This window comes from Dryas octopetala, chromosome 9, assembly GCF_963921425.1.
Source record: "Dryas octopetala chromosome 9, drDryOcto1.1, whole genome shotgun sequence".
In the NCBI taxonomy this organism is placed as follows: Eukaryota; Viridiplantae; Streptophyta; class Magnoliopsida; order Rosales; family Rosaceae; genus Dryas; species Dryas octopetala.
In genome coordinates, this window is record NC_141374.1 from 10,487,975 (window position 1) to 10,509,448 (window position 21,474).

Below are 21,474 nucleotides of genomic sequence, written 5' to 3' on the forward strand. Positions count from 1 at the left end.
GCAAATTTCCTTTGTACAAATCAACGGGTTTAGGCCCGTCCTTGTTTGCTTCTGGTTTTGTAATTGTCGCCAAATAACGGTTAAAAACATACTCTTTCAGAGGGAACCAATTGGTTGAAAAAATAAAAAATAAAAGCCAATTGGATAGACCTTATTTATTTATTTATTTATTTTTGTCATACATGCAACAACATTGTTAAAAATAATTCTACGTGTACCACATTATTTAATCATATACTTGTTTTAAAGTTATGCATTTTTTATTTACAACCATATAAAGATCATTCAAATTGAAGTTCTAATACTCAAGATAATTGACCCCAAAGTAAAGTATCTGAAACTGCCAATTTTTCAAACTTCACACAATCTCAATTCTCTTAGATTCTAATACTCCAAATTGGTTCCTATGACCAAAAAATGATGAAATATAACTTATACTTCAATTATAATTGAAGAAAACTAGGGCTGCCCTTTGGTTTGGTTTTTACCGAACCAACCGACTACTGACCGAATTTTTTTGGTTTGGTATACCGATTTTCACAATTCGAAAATCGAAAATCTGAAACTGAAAAAATCCGAAAAAAGTTGGTTTGGTTTTGGTAAAAATCGAAAAAAGTTGGTAAACCGACCGATTACTGAAAGAACCGAATCGATTATTACCGAAAAAATTGAAATATATACCCAAAAAAACTAAAACAATTACCAAAATTTAGTTATATATGCTTATATAATACTATTATGTTAACGGTACAATAAATATTAAACTACTAATATCTTAAACAACTATAAAAAAATATAATTGTATAATGTTATTAATATTATCAAAAGTGTTAGTTAAGATATAGAGTTATTCTCTAATAAAGTAAATGTTATTATTTTAGGAAAATAAGAATATGATCTTTAGGTAAGTAATGTATATATATATAGGACAAAGGATCCCCTACCCATTTTCCTACCATGCTTGGTACAAGGCTAAAATCTTAGCCATTGAACTCATCTTTCTCTCCCTTCTTTTTCTCTTTCTACTCTCTCTTCAATGGCTAAGATTTTAGCCTTGTACCAAGCATGGTAGAGAAAATGGGTAGGGGATCTTTGTCCATATATATATATATATATATATATATATATATATATATATACAAGAATACTCTAAAACTAACTAGTTAGTAAGTTAATACAAAGCTAACCATCATGTTGGGCCTACCGCACAATGTAATCTCAAAATCTGAACCGTCTATTTTTTAGGCTCTACTTCAAAGATCATCCCTGTAAAAAATCTCCAAATTCGGTTATTTGATTATAACAACAACTATTTATATGCTTTTATCGAAAACACTGATCGTTTATTTATTTGATCTCAATTAAATGACTAAATAATTTCTGATTTAGTTGATTTTTTGTAATGATGATCTTTGAAGTATAACCTAAATAATTGACGGTTCGGATTATGAGATTAGTTATGTGGTGGTCCTAAAAGTATGGTTAGCTTCGTATTAACTTGCTAACTAGTTAGTTTTAGAGCACTTATATATATATCTACTCGTATTTATTGGTATATATACATACTAAATTAATAGGATATGTACTAATACATATTATTAAACTAATTATACTAGTATATATTATTACTAATATTAATATTATTGCAATTAATACTAGTACTATACTAAACTAGGAATACTACTCGTGCAAATATATATTCTTCAAATATTATATTTTATGCATCATATTTGATTAAATTTTAATTTACATTGGTATATAATAATTAGTATTATTATAATTAAACTGAAAATAAACCGAAGATGTACCGAAATAAATCGAAAATGAACCGAAGATATACTGAAGTAAATCGAAAATGAACTGAAAGTATCCAATACCAAAATTACCGAAATCGACAATAAAAAAAACGAATATAAAATTACGTTAATCAAGAGCTACGATAAAATATAGCAATGACCAGAACAAACAACTATTTATGTTCATGAATAACCAAGAAATCAAACCTGGCCGGCCAAAAAACAAAATAAAGAAATCTAAGATGAAATTTAATGTTAACATAAATAAATTCAAAAGGCATGAAAACACGATGCCATACCAGTTCACAAGGCATGAAAAAATCCAATCATACAACTGAATAGAGTGCTCTGTATCATGCCATATATACGTGCGATAAATCTATAAAACACACTTAACAATAGTGTAGATAGGCAAAAGATAATAAGGTCAACGAAGAAAACGACATGCTTTGAACAATAGCGCTATTAGCTATAAAGGCAAAAGACATGCTTTGATGATCGGATCGGGTGGCCAATAACTAAATAAAAACAAAAGTAGTCGATCAAAGCAACAGTTAAAAGTAGCAAAATGAAATATAATTGTTTAAGTTGATAACGTGTTTTAAAATGAGAGTTGACATAGATAAAAAAACAAGAGATAAATTACAAAGAATTGAATCTCCAAGGTTTACAAAAGTTATCTTATTATATATTGGATATGACACTGCAAAATATGTAAACATTACATATTAACTCTAAATTTATGTGTGGAATGCTACATAATTTATCATGTTTACAACAGTTATTGTATTAATGATCATCATTACATTAACAAAATTAAAATTCATTTACGAGTCTTGCCCTTAATGAAATCAACCTAATATGTCTTAGGTAATTTGGTAGGTATCAACATAATCTCGAAGCTAAATTATAATATAAACGCCGACAAACTAGCGCCGAGCGCTCGTCATCGGGTGCGAACGTTGGCGCTAGTCATTGGGTGTGAACGTGCGACATTCGCACCTAAATGAGTTTGCCTAAACTCTTATCTGTGCGTTCGCGCCTAAATGGGCCTGCCTAAACTCTTATCCATGCACTTTAGTAATGAAAGTTAGCGGAGTAATGAATCCGATACCAGTCTAAAATGGACAAGAATACTCACCATAAACTCTAATACCACGTTAAAGCCTCTATGGCCTAACTCATCCTTAAAATTGGCTTGTAAAGGAAGGCTTCTCAAGACTTATACGCTGTACAACCCAATTATATCATGGTAATGTTGGATATTTAACTGTAATTTTTAATCTATGGCCAGATCGCGCGTACATCTCTTTTTCTCGCAGATCGGCGACTCAGCTTTCGTCTCTCCGACTCTTCTTTCCTTTCTCTGATCTCAACATCCACTCGCCGACCTTAAACTGAAAGCAATCCACTGTACCTGCAATATGACTGAAATCGAAACTGAGCCGACCGAAAAGAAACTAGGCAGTTACGGGTCGGCAACACCCCAAATCAACCCCCTCGGTGCAGCTGGTGGGTTGAATCCCAGCCCGACCCACCCTGACCGATGCCCACCCCTACTATTTCATCATCAATTGAGTACAAATATGACAACGCACTCTTAAGAAGATACAAAATAATTAAAGAAAAAAACAAATTTAACTGCTTTGGATTATTATAGACTATTATTTCATTTTCTTTATTTGGGAATGAAGATAAGTAATTGAAAAAAAAAATTCTTCAAAACTGTAACCTCTAATTCACACACAATGTTTTTTCCAGGAGATGAACATATAAGTAGGTGAGTATTTAAATTATACAATGATTTTGACACGACAAACTATTTAACTAGTTTTGTATGAAAAACTTTTTTTTTTCTCTTTTTGATACAGTATTATATGAATTTAGAATTAGTCTTTATATCGTCATTTTACTATTCTAATCTTGAATTTATAGTCAACGAGATATGTGTATCATGCCCGAACATGCATGACATAATTAATAAAAAAGTTTTGGATTAAGAGTAACTTGGAATTAACATGATCAAAATTAGAGGTGTTCGTCCGTTAAGTTTTAACAAATGTGCATTCGATCTAATATATATTGGATTATATTGCTTTCAATCCACTCGGTATGAAGTTAAAATCCATTCAACAGATTGGATTGGATAATCAGCTTTTTGATGAAGGGAAAATATTGAAACTTCAAATATAATGACAAATTTCAATGGAATTATACGTGAAATGTTTTGAGATGTACTATAATCTATACCAAACAAAATTCTGTCAAAATATTAAAATGACTTGATATGTTAATAGTTTTAAAGCTTATTTACTAGTTTTCCCTCTGAAAGTAACTTCAACTCTCACTTTACCTCCTTACTCCTGTAACAAATTCTCGTATATCACTTTGCCCATTTCTTATTTTTTCAAATTTAGAAAATTAATTAAAAATATCTCCGGACTCAGAAAAATACAAGGAAAATTCTTACGGACTTATCTTGACTAGTTCTAATTTACTATGAGGTCAAATTACTAATTTTCCCTCTGAGAGTTTTCAGAAAATTTGAGAAGTCCAAATTTATTTCTAAAAATTAAAATAAATCTCCTTTTATAAAAATTCTAAAATTTCCGTAAAATCTCGGATGAATTCTCAAAAATATTTTGGAAATTACCAAAAACCTGGTTTAGATAATTCTTTAGAGATTTTACGAAAATTCTAGAATTTTTTTAGAATTTATTTTATTTTCCTCTAAGACCGAGAGGTCTTTTGGGTAACAAGTGTTCATAAAAAAGGTAGTGTTATTGTTTAGAAGACCAACGGTGCAAACCTAAAATTATCTTATAAATTTTCAAAGAGTCTAAAATATTTTAATTTTCTGAAAACACTCTAATGAAAAATTGGTAATTTAACCCTACAGTAATATGGAACTTCACAATGAGATGTTGGAGATGTACAAGCTAGGAACACATCGACTCCAACTTCACTTGGAAGAACTTTATTGAGTTTATTCTTGAGGAGCAGGCAAAGGTGATCGTTGCTCCCAGGAGCAACAACGAGAAAGATGCCTCGAAATTGAACAAGGAATTCCCCGAACTCTTGTCCATCAAGGAGTCTCTCATCAAGTATGTGTTCAAGCCAAATCAGAAGACTGCCACAGCTTCTTTGGGTCCATGACATGAGCTATTCATGTGGGAAAATGGTAATTAATAGAGGGATGAGATGCATTATCAGTTACTATCATTCATCTGGATTGAATTTTGCATACCTGTGGTCATGAGGGCAGATTTGATTGCAGCAGCAGACCAGTTTGGATGGGCAGCGCGCCTTCACATAGGCAGCAGCGCCACTAACATGAGGGCAGGACATGGATGTCCCGGAGATAATGTTATATTCGACACTCCTGTCGTCAAAGTCACTGGAAGGTGCTCCCACAGGAGACCAAGCAGCAAGTATATCAACACCAGGGGCAGTAAGATCGGGCTGTACATTATTTATCCACAATGTCGTTGTCAGCATATATGAAGTCTTGAAAAACATATTAAAAGGAAAATGATGTTGAGGTTCATGACATTCAGATTTTTGTCACCTTGAGAATATCTGGGGTTATGGGGTTTGGTCCTCTAGAAGAAAATGATGCAATGTATGGTGCCATGATGTCCCTCTCCGTCTCACCAACCAGAATTGTTGCAATTGGATTCCTGAAACAGGTTAGTTTTCATTCATTAAAATGATGCAGAAAAAAGACTTATGCTATCTGTGACTATGTTTATTGAGAATTATATAAGAGATATACTTACTCTGTCGATCTGATGTAGTTCAAAATTCTCTGCCCATCTTTGCCGGAGACCACTGTTGCTGATAATGGGAAATTGAATGCCATATCAGTGACGGTCGAATCAGCCATGATTGTGCCAACACCATCAGCTACTAGAACGCCAGAACCATCCCACAAGGTTTCACAGAAAACTATCTTTCCCGTGACTTTGTATGAATTCAATGTATTTGTTAGACAATTGCGTGCAATCTCCGAGTTAAAACCTGCAGAGACGTTTGCAGCATCTCCTCCCCAAATTAAGGGATATGACTTCCCATTAAAGTCAAAACTGTTAATGGAAAGTCCCTTCAATTCATTACAAATTTCAAACAAAAATTATATGGAATTAGTAAGATTACTTGTAATGAATCATACAGCTGGACATACAGTAATGTAATGTAGTTTAAAACTCACAGAGTAAACTTCTCCATTTCCAAGAACTGCTTTAGCAACAAATCTTCTGTCAATGGTGCTGGCAGCGACGGTCAGAATCCAAGGTGCATAGTTAGCAACTGTTGCTGGAAAAGGTCCAGAGTTTCCAGCAGAACTTGAGGTCAATATACCATATTTTATGGCATGGAAAGACCCAATAGCAATGGGGTCTTCTTTGTATTCATATGGATAGTCAGAGCCAAGTGATGTGGATATAATATCAACTCCATCTGCTATTGCATCATCAAATGCTGCAAGGATATCTGCAGTGGAACATTCACCATACCAGCAAACTTTGTACACAGCAATCCTAGCATTGGGGACTCCACCTCTTGCAGTTCCAGAAGCTAGCCCAAAGTAACTTGCTGGCACCTCCCGGCCTGCAGCAGTCGAAGCAGTGTGTGTTCCATGTCCCTCGGAGTCTCTTGGGGAGTGGAAGTCACTGCTGTCATAGTCGCCTTCACTGTTGTAGTAGCGGGCTCCAATGAGTTTGCTGTGATGTCAATGTTCCATTAGTGTAAGGTGACCCAAAAATGCACACAACAGTGCATTATGTTTATAGTTTTGTAGTTTCCTACTTTGCAATAGAAAGTTATAGCAGTTCCATGCACTAAAATAAATCTTTTGGGGAGAAAGAGAGCTCACTTGTTGCAGGTGAAGTTGGCACCTTGGCATTTACCCTTCCATTTGGCAGGTGGAGAGCCAAAGCCATCATCATTGAAGCTATCAGATTCTGGCCAGACTCCTATGAAGCCAAAGACATTTAGAACCTTTTGAAATTTTCCAAAAGGAGATAATAGTGAGTTTCTTTTTCTTTTTTGGTTTTTTAGTGTTACCTGTGTCTAGAAGCCCAATAACAACTTCTCCTTCCACAGATCCTCCAAGTTTGCCTTTTCTGAAGCCCATGAAGTCCCATGACCTTGTTGTGTGAAGCTTGAGCTTGTGGTTTGGAAACACTGAAACTATACCTTCCATTTCTGCAACCCATATATATTTTCTTACTTTTAGCTTTGAAGTGTATTTAGAATAAGTAAATAAATGTTTGAGAACTTTCGACTTTTCAACACATTTGTATTCCTTTGGTAGCCACTTGGTTTGGCAATCTCACCTGACAACTTTGCAACTTCTTCATCTGATAGTTTTGCTGCAAATCCATTAAAGCTCTTCCCATAACTATAGATCAGTGACTCTTTGGCTGATGAACTGTTGCAATTGGTTAATAAAAAAATGCTTGAGATATTTCAGAATGTATGACAAGTGCCTCTAGCTATGATACAAAGCATTTTTTTTTTTCTAGCCATTATGACCACACATTCGACGAGAAATTCTCACATACAACAGGTGCATATAATACCACTCTCACAATAATTGTTTCATGTAATTAATACATGAGGAGATGTTGTGAGAGGGGTCTTGTATACACTTGTCGTATACTATAATTTTTCTCATTCTACAGTGTGCGGATGGTCATAAAAACATTCAATAATACTAGCTATTCCACTAGTCTTAAATAGCAATAGTAACCTTCCAAGTACACTTTCTAGCATTGAATGGTGTGTGGATTGAACAGAAAATCTTCCCTGAGGCCTCTCTCCCATGTATACAATACGAACCTATACACAAATGGAATAATTTCATCAGTAAATTGATTAATAACTTAATACACAGTTCCACTTTGCACATAAAAAAAGACTTTGTTATACCTTCCTCTCTTGGCCATGGCAAGCTAGCACAAATGCTGCAAGCACTAATGCATATGGAAGAAAAGGCAGGCTTGCCTTGGCCATTGGTACCAACTCAGTTTAAGTGTAAAAGTTGATATGTTTGATATAAGAGCCAATTGGAATTTATATAAGCACAAAATTGGAAGATTGGTATGTCCACAGACTGCAAGTTCCCTTGTACAGATCAACTGGCTTAGGTCTGTCCCACGAAACAATTGTTTAGACTTTAGGGTCCATTCACACAGTCACAATGAGTGGTACGTACCCACCTAGCTATAACTATTATATTATCACTAGCTTGCGGAAGAAAAAAAATCACGTACGTGTGTGGTCTATCTTCCATGCACCTTATCTTTAATTTAGTTTGGGTTTTATTACGCTTTATTCACATAAATTTTGAATTCAATCTCACTTTATTACCTAAAAAGATTTGTGTCAATTTACCACTTGAATTCAAAATTTATTGTAATGTACCACATTTTGCTAATTTTGACTAAATTTTTGCTAAAAATAAGAGTGTTCTAGTCTTTTCAAGTTCCTATTGAAAAAGACCAAAACACCTTTATTTTTAACAAAAGTTTTGACAAAATAAGCCAATATGTGGTACATTGTAACAAATTTTTATTTTATGTGGTAAATTAACAAAATTTTTTTTTTTTAGGTGGTAAAATGAAATTAAGCTCAAAGTTCAGGTGGATAAAATTAAAAAAAAATATTTAGTTTGTGCATCTAACCATTCAACTTATGTCGCACCCCGAACTCTAGGTATGGAACAGAGGCACTTACCTTGAATGCTCCAAGAGATTAATGTCACTAAATCAAGTATTAATTCCCCAAGATATTCAAGGCGGGTTAAACATTTTGGGTTTAGTACAGATTGGATCAGAGATAATAAATAAATAGCGGAAACATGCGAAGTAAAAACTTTTTATAAAACTAACCCCCAAGATTACGGTATTTCATCTCGACTTTAAAGAGTTAAATAAAATTCAAAAGACATAGTAAACTTTAAATAAAGGTTTCAGAACCACACAACGCGTAATATCAAAGTAGATAGCTCAAACAATCTCCAAACAGTGGAGGAAAAATCATTTAAAACATACTCGATACGAGAAAACAATTAAATGACATCACCAAATAAATCCAGGAAGTTGACAAGTCTCAAGATGCTGCACTGCTTGATCCTCGTCCAAGTTCGTCTCTTTCGTGCTTCATACCTATAAAAACATCTAATAAATAAGGAACAAAACAAATGTAGGGGTGAGCATCACATATGATCATAGTTTCCCCTCTGAGTGGACCCTGCTAGATTTGAAAACCACAAAACCATTTTCAGTATAAATCATAGTGAAATTTTTTTTTCGTCGGATTCTTAAATCATCCAAAACAAGTTCTTCAAAACTTTTTCTTTGAAATCCTTACAAAATATTTATGACTCAACTGTACATGTACATAATTATAATCATGCAATCTCATAACAAATCATTTATACTTAATGATCGATACACGTTAGGTACAACTATGGCCTTCTATTAAAAAAAATAACATCCACAGCAAGAGTATCATGATAAACAGAAATAAGAATTCGCAATTGAGATACCATATTACTGCCACCTGATCAATTATTGGTCTCTGCTTCGCATAAGCACACGTAGCCACGTATTGGCTTGGCTAAGCTCTTCATAATATACTGATCAATTCTTCTAGAAGGTTTAGAGGCTTGAACTGAATGTCACGTACAATGTTACCTCAACTCTCAAACCAATCATACAAACATAATAATCATAGCATGTTATAATAATTTAAAATCACACACACACACACACAAAGTCTATAGTCATGAATGTAGGATAAATTCCCCTACTTGAAATCTAATGCTCTTCACGTATTTTCTTACACAGCCTATGCATCCTCATCTGTCTCAAATTCATCTCCTTCTTGTCACGTCACAAAGAAATCATTTGGTAACTAGTATTCTTAGTGTCCGACAATACGACAACTTAGTTAAAAGTTAAGTTCAACACAATCTTGTCATGACCCATCCTTTTAGGTCACACGTCTCTAAAGACTCTAGTCCTACCCTATTCCCTCTCAAGGACACACAAAAACACATTTTGACACCACCACCCCTCTTCCTTTCCTCCACCCAGCCATCCCACCGGCCGGCTGGTAGAGGATCGGAGTGTATCTTTTGAAAGAAGGATTGAGTATACTCACTGAAGCGAAAAAACTATTAAACATGGACTCAAATCGCCAAGAGTGAACTTGATCACTTGTTCAGTTCCTTGGAATATTATTATAGCAAGTACAAATTCAATGACGCCCAAAATGCCTCTTTTTGGGTATATCTTGTTAATTATCATATTATCAGCAAGATTACTTGTCTATAGCTAGCAAATAGCATTAATGGTCGTTGTAGCTCAGATATTTTGATTTCAATAATATTCATAAATTGAAGGTGCACTGAATTTTTTTTCACATAATTTCTTTATTTATAGGTTTCAAGAATGACTTGGGCTGAACATCCTGCCCAATCTCCTAAATTTACATGAATTAGGAATTCTACTAATTATTTAATACACTGGATAATTAAGAAATACATAAGATAAATACATTATTACGCATACGTAAGCATAAATATAAAATAGTGTCTTTTTACTCAATTGCCCTTCCATGCATGTGTAGATTTGTTTTATTTCAAGGGCTATTGACTATTCGTGGCAAACCCCATTTAGTGACTTTATTTCTGTGGTCATGCATGTGATGGCCAAATTGCCATGGGAGAGGGGAAAAGGGAGGAGTCGATCGATCGGCAAAATGGTCATCAAAATGGTAAAGTAAGTCTGTAAGGAAGTGAGAAAGAAAAGTGCAACGTACCGCAGCAATGAATGATATGATACTCCATGGAGTACGGATCGAAATACTTGTGATGAACACCTTTTATCTACTTCTGAAACCACATGCACCCCCCAAGATGCCTTGTGTTTCTTCCAATGCCTGGTGTTAATTAAGGTATTTCTCCACGTCCTCCATTTGGTCTTCATGAGGATGACATAGGATGTCATGTGATATATGTTGGCTGTTGAGGCTGCATTGCTCGAAAGCAATCAAGTTTCGGAACAGAGAAAAAGTTGTTCGTTAATGATTAATGGTGGAATTCGGATTACTCCATTTTCGAAAGTTATGCCCAAATGGTCATCAGCCAGCCCCTTTTCAAATTTGATACCGGCCTCTAGAAGAGGTTAAGCGCCATACTTGAACCCCCATAATTTTTTGCGTAATGGATCATGTTTAGTAGGGGGTGAAGAAGTTCGATTTACAGTAGAAACCGGAATTGAGATGTGATTTTTTAGTTTAGACTCAAGAGCTGAAAGGTACGTAGACTCTGTGCAAGAGATCAAGAAGATGCTTACACTCAGGCTCTTCTTTTGTTCGCTTTTGCTTCATTTGAAACAACTTAAGAGCAAGGCTATTGACCCAGTTTTGCTGGCTTACACGGCATGATAGTATCGTACAATTTTTTGAGAACAAAGAAGGGAATTTGGTTTTCAAGCAAAGCCAAGTCATGCCCAAGTGCTGGGAGAATCCAAGCATTATTGAATAGTGCATTAGATTGATGTTCTACCTTGGTATCTAAGTGTTGTTCATACCTGAGAAAAGATCCAATATGAAGCAGCCGTCTAGTAACATTATTTCCGCAACCTCATATATCCACATTGTACTTGATCTTTTCAGCGTAGTTCGCTCCATGTCCCTTTCTTATTACCAGAGAATGCTTTGGCCTCCTGTTTTTGTTGGCGTAATAATTGTAAGAATTAAATGGACTAATGTCTTGTTCTACTCGGAGTCAATATTACACTAATACTTAAGATACAAGTAATAGGTTTATTAATAAGACATAAATCAGCAAGTCCATCTTAAATAAATTACTTATCTGAGTTGGAATAGAAAGACTTAGTTACCTAAAGGCTTTATGTTATAAACAAGGCAATGATCCAACAAAGTCTTTATAGAATCCTATTAGGATTGGATTCTGGAGTCCTTGATGGGAGGAACTAGGAATCTATGAGTACTCTATATAAGCACAGGTCCCTAGTCACACGTACAGCTAACACTGAGAATCAATAAGCTCTGCCCCATTGTGTGAGAGGTTAATTCATTGCTGTGATGGCTAGAAGACTTGAGCATCTTGACTTGAGGTATTTAATTTGCTAGCAGTATGTCTTCATCAGGTTAGTAGTTAATTATATATTACGGTTATATGCTTATCGGTAGAATCATATTGATGTCGAGTTATACTTGTATCTTTTGATTTGTGTATGCTACATAATTTATGTTTCAGTTCTTACATAATAAGCACAGGAGATCCAAGAAGAGGGAAACTAAGAAATGGGACAAACATAATTCACATCTATTAGCTGTAAATTTTATATTGCGTAAATCATTAAACTCAATCCATAAATCCAAAATCTAGAACTTCATGATTCTCACATTTACTTAAGGCGGAAATTCAATTAACTATAAATACATACTTAGATTGACATCGGCGAGTTGCTCTCAAATTTTGAGTCACTCAGCATTAGAGCTTACATTTTGAAAATTTTACTAATTGGGTAAGATCTCATCTGGGTATAAGTGATTTGTTGGATCTACAAATGTTGTTATTGGATCTGTAGCTGTGTGAAATTTTGGCTTAGAAATGCTTTTTTCGCTTAAAAGTGCTATATGTTCTGTTGGTTTTAAGTCAAAGTTGATAGCTTTAGAGTGCGTTCAAGTTTCTGGGTATGAATAGTAAACATTGCAGTAGACATAGCACTACTCTGTTAATTTGTATAATGTGAAGATGGGGATGTTGATTTCATTACCCATGTGTAATATGATGTTGATCTTGCAAGAATGCATGAAAGATGTCAGTTACTAATGTTGGGTACTTGAAAGGTGGAAGATCTGCTCAAGAACTATGAGAATGTTTGCACCTTGCGTGTTAGAATGCCCATCTCGTCGGATTTATCCAACCCGCGTAACTTCATCACCAAGATTGCTCGATATGACAAAGTGGTTGACATTCCAAACTCCATGACGATCTTGGATGAGCTCCTCCCCATTTCCATCGAGATGGCAAAGAGAAATCTCACCGGAATATGGAACTTCACAAACCCTGGAGTGGTCAGCCACAATGAGATCTTGGAGATGTACAAGGAATACATTGACTCCAACTTCACTTGGAAGAACTTTACTCTTGAGGAGCAGGCAAAGGTGATTGTTGCTCCCAGGAGCAACAACGAGCTAGATGCCTCGAAATTGAATAAGGAATTCCCCGAACTCTTGTCCATCAAGGAGTCTCTCATCAAGTATGTGTTCAAGCCAAATCAGAAGACTGCCACAGCTTCTTTGGGTCCATGACATGAGCTATTCATGTGGGAAAATGGTAATTAATAGAGGGATGAGATGCATTATCAGTTACTATCATTCATCTGGATTGAATTTTGCATACCTGTGGTCATGAGGGCAGATTTGATTGCAGCAGCAGACCAGTTTGGATGGGCAGCGCGCCTTCACATAGGCAGCAGCGCCACTAACATGAGGGCAGGACATGGATGTCCCGGAGATAATGTTATATTCGACACTCCTGTCGTCAAAGTCACTGGAAGGTGCTCCCACAGGAGACCAAGCAGCAAGTATATCAACACCAGGGGCAGTAAGATCGGGCTGTACATTATTTATCCACAATGTCGTTGTCAGCATATATGAAGTCTTGAAAAACATATTAAAAGGAAAATGATGTTGAGGTTCATGACATTCAGATTTTTGTCACCTTGAGAATATCTGGGGTTATGGGGTTTGGTCCTCTAGAAGAAAATGATGCAATGTATGGTGCCATGATGTCCCTCTCCGTCTCACCAACCAGAATTGTTGCAATTGGATTCCTGAAACAGGTTAGTTTTCATTCATTAAAATGATGCAGAAAAAAGACTTATGCTATCTGTGACTATGTTTATTGAGAATTATATAAGAGATATACTTACTCTGTCGATCTGATGTAGTTCAAAATTCTCTGCCCATCTTTGCCGGAGACCACTGTTGCTGATAATGGGAAATTGAATGCCATATCAGTGACGGTCGAATCAGCCATGATTGTGCCAACACCATCAGCTACTAGAACGCCAGAACCATCCCACAAGGTTTCACAGAAAACTATCTTTCCCGTGACTTTGTATGAATTCAATGTATTTGTTAGACAATTGCGTGCAATCTCCGAGTTAAAACCTGCAGAGACGTTTGCAGCATCTCCTCCCCAAATTAAGGGATATGACTTCCCATTAAAGTCAAAACTGTTAATGGAAAGTCCCTTCAATTCATTACAAATTTCAAACAAAAATTATATGGAATTAGTAAGATTACTTGTAATGAATCATACAGCTGGACATACAGTAATGTAATGTAGTTTAAAACTCACAGAGTAAACTTCTCCATTTCCAAGAACTGCTTTAGCAACAAATCTTCTGTCAATGGTGCTGGCAGCGACGGTCAGAATCCAAGGTGCATAGTTAGCAACTGTTGCTGGAAAAGGTCCAGAGTTTCCAGCAGAACTTGAGGTCAATATACCATATTTTATGGCATGGAAAGACCCAATAGCAATGGGGTCTTCTTTGTATTCATATGGATAGTCAGAGCCAAGTGATGTGGATATAATATCAACTCCATCTGCTATTGCATCATCAAATGCTGCAAGGATATCTGCAGTGGAACATTCACCATACCAGCAAACTTTGTACACAGCAATCCTAGCATTGGGGACTCCACCTCTTGCAGTTCCAGAAGCTAGCCCAAAGTAACTTGCTGGCACCTCCCGGCCTGCAGCAGTCGAAGCAGTGTGTGTTCCATGTCCCTCGGAGTCTCTTGGGGAGTGGAAGTCACTGCTGTCATAGTCGCCTTCACTGTTGTAGTAGCGGGCTCCAATGAGTTTGCTGTGATGTCAATGTTCCATTAGTGTAAGGTGACCCAAAAATGCACACAACAGTGCATTATGTTTATAGTTTTGTAGTTTCCTACTTTGCAATAGAAAGTTATAGCAGTTCCATGCACTAAAATAAATAAAAAATAAATCTTCTGGGGAGAAAGAGAGCTCACTTGTTGCAGGTGAAGTTGGCACCTTGGCATTTACCCTTCCATTTGGCAGGTGGAGAGCCAAAGCCATCATCATTGAAGCTATCAGATTCTGGTCAGACTCCTATGAAGCCAAAGACATTTAGAACCTTTTGAAATTTTCCAAAAGGAGATAATAGTGAGTTTCTTAATTTCTCTTTTTTGGTTTTCTAGTGTTACCTGTGTCTAGAAGCCCAATAACAACTTCTCCTTCCACAGATCCTCCAAGTTTGCCTTTGCTGAAACCCATGAAGTCCCATGACCTTGTTGTGTGAAGCTTTAGCTTGTGGTTTGGAAACACTGAAACTATACCTTCCATTTCTGCAACCCATATTTTCTTACTTTTAGCTTTGAAGTGTATTTAGAATAAGTAAATAAATGTTTGAGAACTTTCAACTTTGCAACACATTTGTATTCCTTTGGTAGCCACTTGGTTTGTCAATCTCACCTGACAACTTTGCAACTTCTTCATCTGATAGTTTTGCTGCAAATCCATTAAAGCTCTTCCCATAACTATAGATCAGTGACTCTTTGGCTGATGAAGTGCTGCAATTGGGGAATAAAAAATGCTTGTGATATTTCAGAATGTATGACAAGTGCCTCTAGCTATGATATAGAGCATTTTTCTTTTTCTAGCCATTGTCCACACATTCAACGACAAATTCTTACATACAACAGGTGCATATAATACCACTCTCACAATAATTGTTTCATGTAACCAATACATGAGGAGATGTTGTGAGAGGGGTCTTGTATACACTTGTCGTATACTATAATTTTTCTCATTCCACAGTGTGCCAATGGTCATAAAAACGTTCAATAATACTAGCTATTCTACTAGTCTTAAATAGCAACATTAACCTTCCAAGTACACTTTCTAGCATTGAATGGTGTGTGGATTGAACAGAAAATCCTCCCTGAGGCCTCTCTCCCATGTATACAATATGAACCTATACACAAATGGAATAATTTCATCAGTAAATTGATTAATAACTTAATACACAGTTCCACTTTGCACATAAAAAAAGACTTTGTTATACCTTCCTCTCTTGGCCATGGCAAGCTAGCACAAATGCTGCAAGCACTAATGCATGTGGAAGAAAATGCAGGCTTGCCTTGGCCATTGGTACCAACTCAGTTTAAGTGTACAAGTTGATATGTTTGATATAATTAGAGCCAATTGGGAATTTATATAAGCACAAAATTGGAAGAATGGTATGTCCGCAGACTGCAAATTGCCTTGTACAGATCAACTGGCTTAGGCCGGTCCTTGTTTGCTTCTGGTTTGTAATTGCCGCCAAATAACGGTTAAAAACACTCTTTGAGAGGGAACCAATTGGTTGAAAATAAAAAAATAAAATAAAATAAAAGCCAATTCGATAGACCTTATTTATTTATTTCTGTCATACAACAACATTGTTAAAAGTAATACTACCTATACCACATTATTTAATTTGTTAACTACATTTCTTAAAAAAGAAAGACTCACTAATATATATAATATATTGAGTTACGCGTGAATTTCATATATGTAAAAAATATGATTAACAATGTGATTATAAATTAATAAAATTAATTTTATATATTACTTTATTTAAAAGAAAATGTGCAAAATCAACAAAATTGAACCATATTTTCTAACCATTAAATTGATCAAATTATAGGAAATGTGAGAGACATATCCTTATTAATTACATCAATTATTATTGCCATCAAATGACATATCAAAATACCACACTATACTATTACAATATATTGTTGTCACTTGATAATAAAATATGAAAACTAAATGCCTACCCCAGAATGGAAAGAGGTTTTGGTGCTCTCTCTCTCTCTCTCTCTCTCTCTCTCTCTCTCTCTCTCTCTCTCTCTCTCTCATGTTTTCCTTGTTATTATCACGTCATAGTTTTCATTTCGTCTCTAATTTGTAAGAATGTTTTCTTGATGCTTGATAGTTGGTTAATACATATATTGACCGTCCATCGCCTGCAATCAGTGGATAGTACACATAATAAGTTTTGTACTCTTGTATTGTTCATATTCTGAAAAAAATTATTATGTTTAAGATTATTATTTATAATTTATAATTTTACATATTAATAATTATGCACATATTACAATTTAAATTGATTTGTAACATAATGTCAATATGCATTACAATTACACATAATAATTTTTACATTTTGTGAGCTGACCTTCATTCATTCTAAGAAGGTTAATGACGTACGTAATAGTAGGTTTTAGAATACAAGAATATTCCTTATCATCCTTTATTCATGTCCCACCATGACAATAACAATGAAGAAAAAGAAGATGAGAGTGTCTTCCTTTTGCTTTTGTTTCTTTTTTATTTATTTTTTGAATTATGAAAGTTAAATAGTTTATAACCCTAGTCATCCGGCCCAGCTCACAATTAATAGCTTTACGTCCATCCCATACAGTCCTATAGTGTAAAATGAGATTTGTGAAAATTGTATGTTAGGTTTTAATTTTGAAATTTTTAGCGGAGCGCTTAAGAGAAGAAGAAAATGGCCCTATCGAGCGCTCGACACTAGAAATATGTGAAAAAAAATAAAATTGCGGGCGTTCTCTCTAGAGAAGAACTGCTCCTTTGAAAGAGTGAAAATTAATAAATTTCAACTTTAAATTAGTTTGCCTTTGTTATATATTTTTTTTCTTATGTGGGAAGGGGATCCCTTCCACCATTGAAGAGGGAAAGTATTATTGGTACCTAGGGTTACTCCGAACAGTACGTAACAGTATGCCTTAATATATTGAGATATTGAGAAATTCTCTAAAGTAACTTATTTTCATGAGAAGTCTATGGTACATTTTGATAATTTGATTTATGTTTCAAATTGACAAATGACAATTTTGACAAAAAAAAAAAAAATGACAAATGACAAATGACAATTTTGACTTTCTTTTTTATCAAGACAGTTTGACTTTATAGAATTATAAAAGAAAAATAGTCTAGAATGTTGAAATTAAAGTCAAGCTGGTTGAGTCCGTTGAAGAGATTGTCCAGTTTATATAAGTGCCTTATTAAAATAGACTAAATTTTACGAATTTTGGGGTTAGTCTAAGTAGTGAGGGTAAGTGGAGTAACAAGTTACGATTAGGATAAATCCAAATTGGATACTCTCTAATGTAACAAAAAACGTATATTAGTTTACGAAGTTTCCATGATGTATTTAACTTGCAAGTGGAAGGGGCAAGTGCAAATTTCTCACTGAGTCACTAACTCACTCTAATATTTTTTGTTTTTTAAGATGATTCACTATGTATTTAAAGATAGTCTTTCATAGGCCTGGGCACAAAATCGACCGGCCCACAAAACTGACTAGGGTGGCTCGGGCCCACGTCACAGAAAAGAAATCGGCCCATTATCTCAGTTGAGCCTGACATTTAATAGGTAGGTTTCGATTTGGGCTTTCTACCGCCAATAATAACTCGGCCCCCCTGATTGAGTTTATATTTATATTATAACCTAATTTCTAATTTTCACTCACAGTCGCCTCCCCCTCTCCAGTTTTCTCCTCACAATCATAGAGTTATCTTCTTCGAGACTCCGACTCCATTTCACTGGTGGGTAGGCCACCGTCAAGGCGACGATTATAGCCCATTGTCGAGGTGTCAATCACAGGCCACCGTCAAGGCGACGATTATAGCCCATTGTCGAGGTGTCGATCACAGCCCACCATTGCGCTACCTCCTCTCTCCCTCTTCAATCCTCTCTTCGGCCTTCTTCTCTCTCTATCCTTCTCTCTTATCGTGACTTCCTCTTTTAGATCGGGCGTACATCTCTCTTTCTCGCAAATCGGCGACTCGGCCCTCCTCTCTCTAACTCTCATTTCCTTTCTATGATCTCAACATCCACTCGTCGACCTTAAACTAAAACCAATCTATTGTACCCGCAACATGACTGAAATCGAAACTGAGCTGACAAAAAAGAAATTGGGCGGTTACGGACCGACAGCACCGCAAATCGACCTTCTCGGTGCACCTGGCTGATTGAATCCCAACCCGACCCACCTGACCAATGCCCACCCCTAATTTCATGATCAATTGAGTACAAATATGACAACGTACTCTCAAGAAGATACACAATAATTAAATAAAAACAAATTTAACTGCTTTGGATTATTGTCAAGGAATAAAATTTCAGGTTTTGAGGAAATTTCGATGAAAATTTTTAAAGATTTTTAAATTTCGATAAAAAATAGACAGAAACGATAAAAATTGCTATCAAAATACGGAAATTTTGAACCATATGTTTATTTAACATATTATTTACTAAATTGATAAAAAATATTGAAGAAACCAAATTATATAGTAGGTTTCATGTGATCTAAGATGAATGACAAATACTGTTAAATAAAATTAGTATAATAAATAAATAAAATTAGTATATTATTTATACTTTATAATCTATACACTAAACCATATATATTTTATAATCGATACTCTATATTATTTAGGATCTGATATATGAAATTAGGGTTTAGACCCTTTAGAGTATTTTTAATTATTTTTTATATATAAATATATTAGAGTTTGCTGGTTTATGGTTTAAAAATAACTAAACGAAACTCAAAAACGGCCAAATGAAACGCCAAACCATTTTTTTTTTTTTACAATTGCCCAAAAGCCTCAAATCCCAATCAACTCTAAACCTTTTTTTTTTCCCTTTTTTTTCCTTACTTTTAACTTTTTTCTCTTTTTTTTTTTTTCCTTTTTTCTTTTCTTTTCTTTTTTTCTTTTCTTTTCTTTTTGTCTTCCTTTCTTTTCTTCCTTTTTGGCTTTTTCCTCTGCTTTCCTTTCTTTTCCCCTGTTAGTTTCCACAGCACTCTCCAGTTCTTTTTTATTCTCTTCCTTTTCATCCTCAGTTTCTCTCTCTCTCTCTCTCTCTCTCTCTCTCTCTCTCTTTCTCTCTCTCTGTCTCTCTCTCTCTCTGTGCATCTTCATCACTAATCCAGCCTCACCTCTTTCTTCCTCATCTCCCCCCTATCGCCCCCTGCCGACGCCCTCTCAATCTCCTAGCTTGCTGCCAGAACCATCTTTTTCTCCCAAAACCCAGCCTACTCTTCAAAAACCAAGCCTTCCAAAACCCAAAACCAACCTCTCTTGCTCCCTCAATCTCACCCAGTCACCGGCCGAAATTTTTTTCGAAATTTCGATAATTTCAACGAAATTATTCCGAAAAGTTAGCAAATATGAGTTTCGATTTCGACACCCCATAAAATTGAAAATTTCGGCAATTTAACACCTTGATGATTGTAGACTATTATTTCATTTTCTTTATTTGGAAATGAAGATATGTAATTGAAAAAAAAAATTCTTTAAAACTTTAAATTCTAGTTCACATTCAATGTTTTTGGAGATGAACATGTAAGTAGGTGAGTATTTAAATTATACAATGTTTTTTACACGATAAACTATTTAACTAGTTTTGTATGAAAAACCCCTTCTTTTTTTCTTTTCTTTTTTTTTTCTCTTTTTGATACAGTATTATATGAATTTAGAATTATTCTTTATCTCTTCATTTTACTATTCTAATCTTGAATTTATAGTCAACGAGATATGTGTATCATGCCCGAACATGCATGACATAATTAATAAAAAAGTTTTGGATTAAGAGTAACTTCGAATTACCATGATCAAAATTAGAGGGGTTCGTCCGTTAAGTTTTAATAAATGTGCATTCGATTTAATATAAATTGGATTATATTGCTTTCAATCCATTCAGTATGAAGTTAAAATCCATTCAACATTAGATTGAATTGGATTGGATAATCAGCTTTTTGATGAAGGGAAAAACTTACAAAATTTATCATGAAATCAAATATAATGACAAATTTCAATAGAATTATACGTGAAGTGTTTTGAGATGTACTATAGTCTATATCAAACAAAATTTTGTCAAAAATTAAAATGACTTGTTATGTTAATAGTTTTAAATGTCTACCAGACCAAAGAAGTATGAAACCAAACAATATTGGATTGGATGAATTGTATTTCATTGCAATAAGCTAATTCAATCCAATCATTTCAACCAATCCAATGGTTTGTTAATTTATACATCAAATCCAGTAAGCCAAAATCTTCGAACCCAATGAAATTAGATTAGAATGGAACGGTTCGTTTGAACAGATTGGATTAGATTAAATGAGTTGATTTGTGTGAATTGGATTGGATCTTGAACACAATACGACTTGATTATCAGCCCTAATACAAGTATAAGGGCACCAAAATAAATAGAAAATTTGGATGGACCAGCAAGCAGACATGGCAGCCGGCCACAGTCGACAGGGGCCCACATGAGTGTGGTTGATGAAGGAAAGGGGTGGAGCCCAATCTCTTGTGCTTCCATCTCGATCTGATCAACCAAACCAACTTGGAGACTGCAAATGTGGGCCCATGACATATCAAGTCCCAAGCGACGGGCCCAACACCATCCCCCGTGCACGCGACCTCATCACCCCACACTCATTGACAGCTCCAACGGAGGCCCACACTCCACGGGGCAACACATCCTCCTATTACACACGCGCACTAGGAGCGTGTCACGCACTTTCGA

General features: G+C 35.2%; 2 pseudogenes across 2 annotated transcripts; both read right to left on the minus strand.

Annotated features, from left to right (window-relative positions):
* Positions 1–3,971: 3,971 nt before the first annotated feature.
* On the minus strand, positions 3,972–7,929 carry LOC147273939 (subtilisin-like protease SBT4.12; annotated as a pseudogene). The gene is made up of 10 exons (XR_015124208.1): positions 7,728–7,929; positions 7,549–7,637; positions 7,133–7,227; positions 6,861–7,001; positions 6,670–6,769; positions 6,007–6,517; positions 5,576–5,898; positions 5,365–5,476; positions 5,044–5,258; positions 3,972–4,958 (listed from the first exon to the last, which is right to left on the minus strand). The product of XR_015124208.1 is annotated as a subtilisin-like protease SBT4.12 (transcript).
* Positions 7,930–13,107: 5,178 nt separating this feature from the next.
* LOC147273940 (subtilisin-like protease SBT4.12) lies at positions 13,108–16,058 on the minus strand (annotated as a pseudogene). Its single transcript, XR_015119703.1, has 10 exons — positions 15,935–16,058; positions 15,756–15,844; positions 15,343–15,440; positions 15,075–15,215; positions 14,880–14,979; positions 14,206–14,716; positions 13,775–14,097; positions 13,564–13,675; positions 13,243–13,457; positions 13,108–13,157 (listed from the first exon to the last, which is right to left on the minus strand). The product of XR_015119703.1 is annotated as a subtilisin-like protease SBT4.12 (transcript).
* Between the last annotated feature and the right edge of the window lie 5,416 nt (positions 16,059–21,474).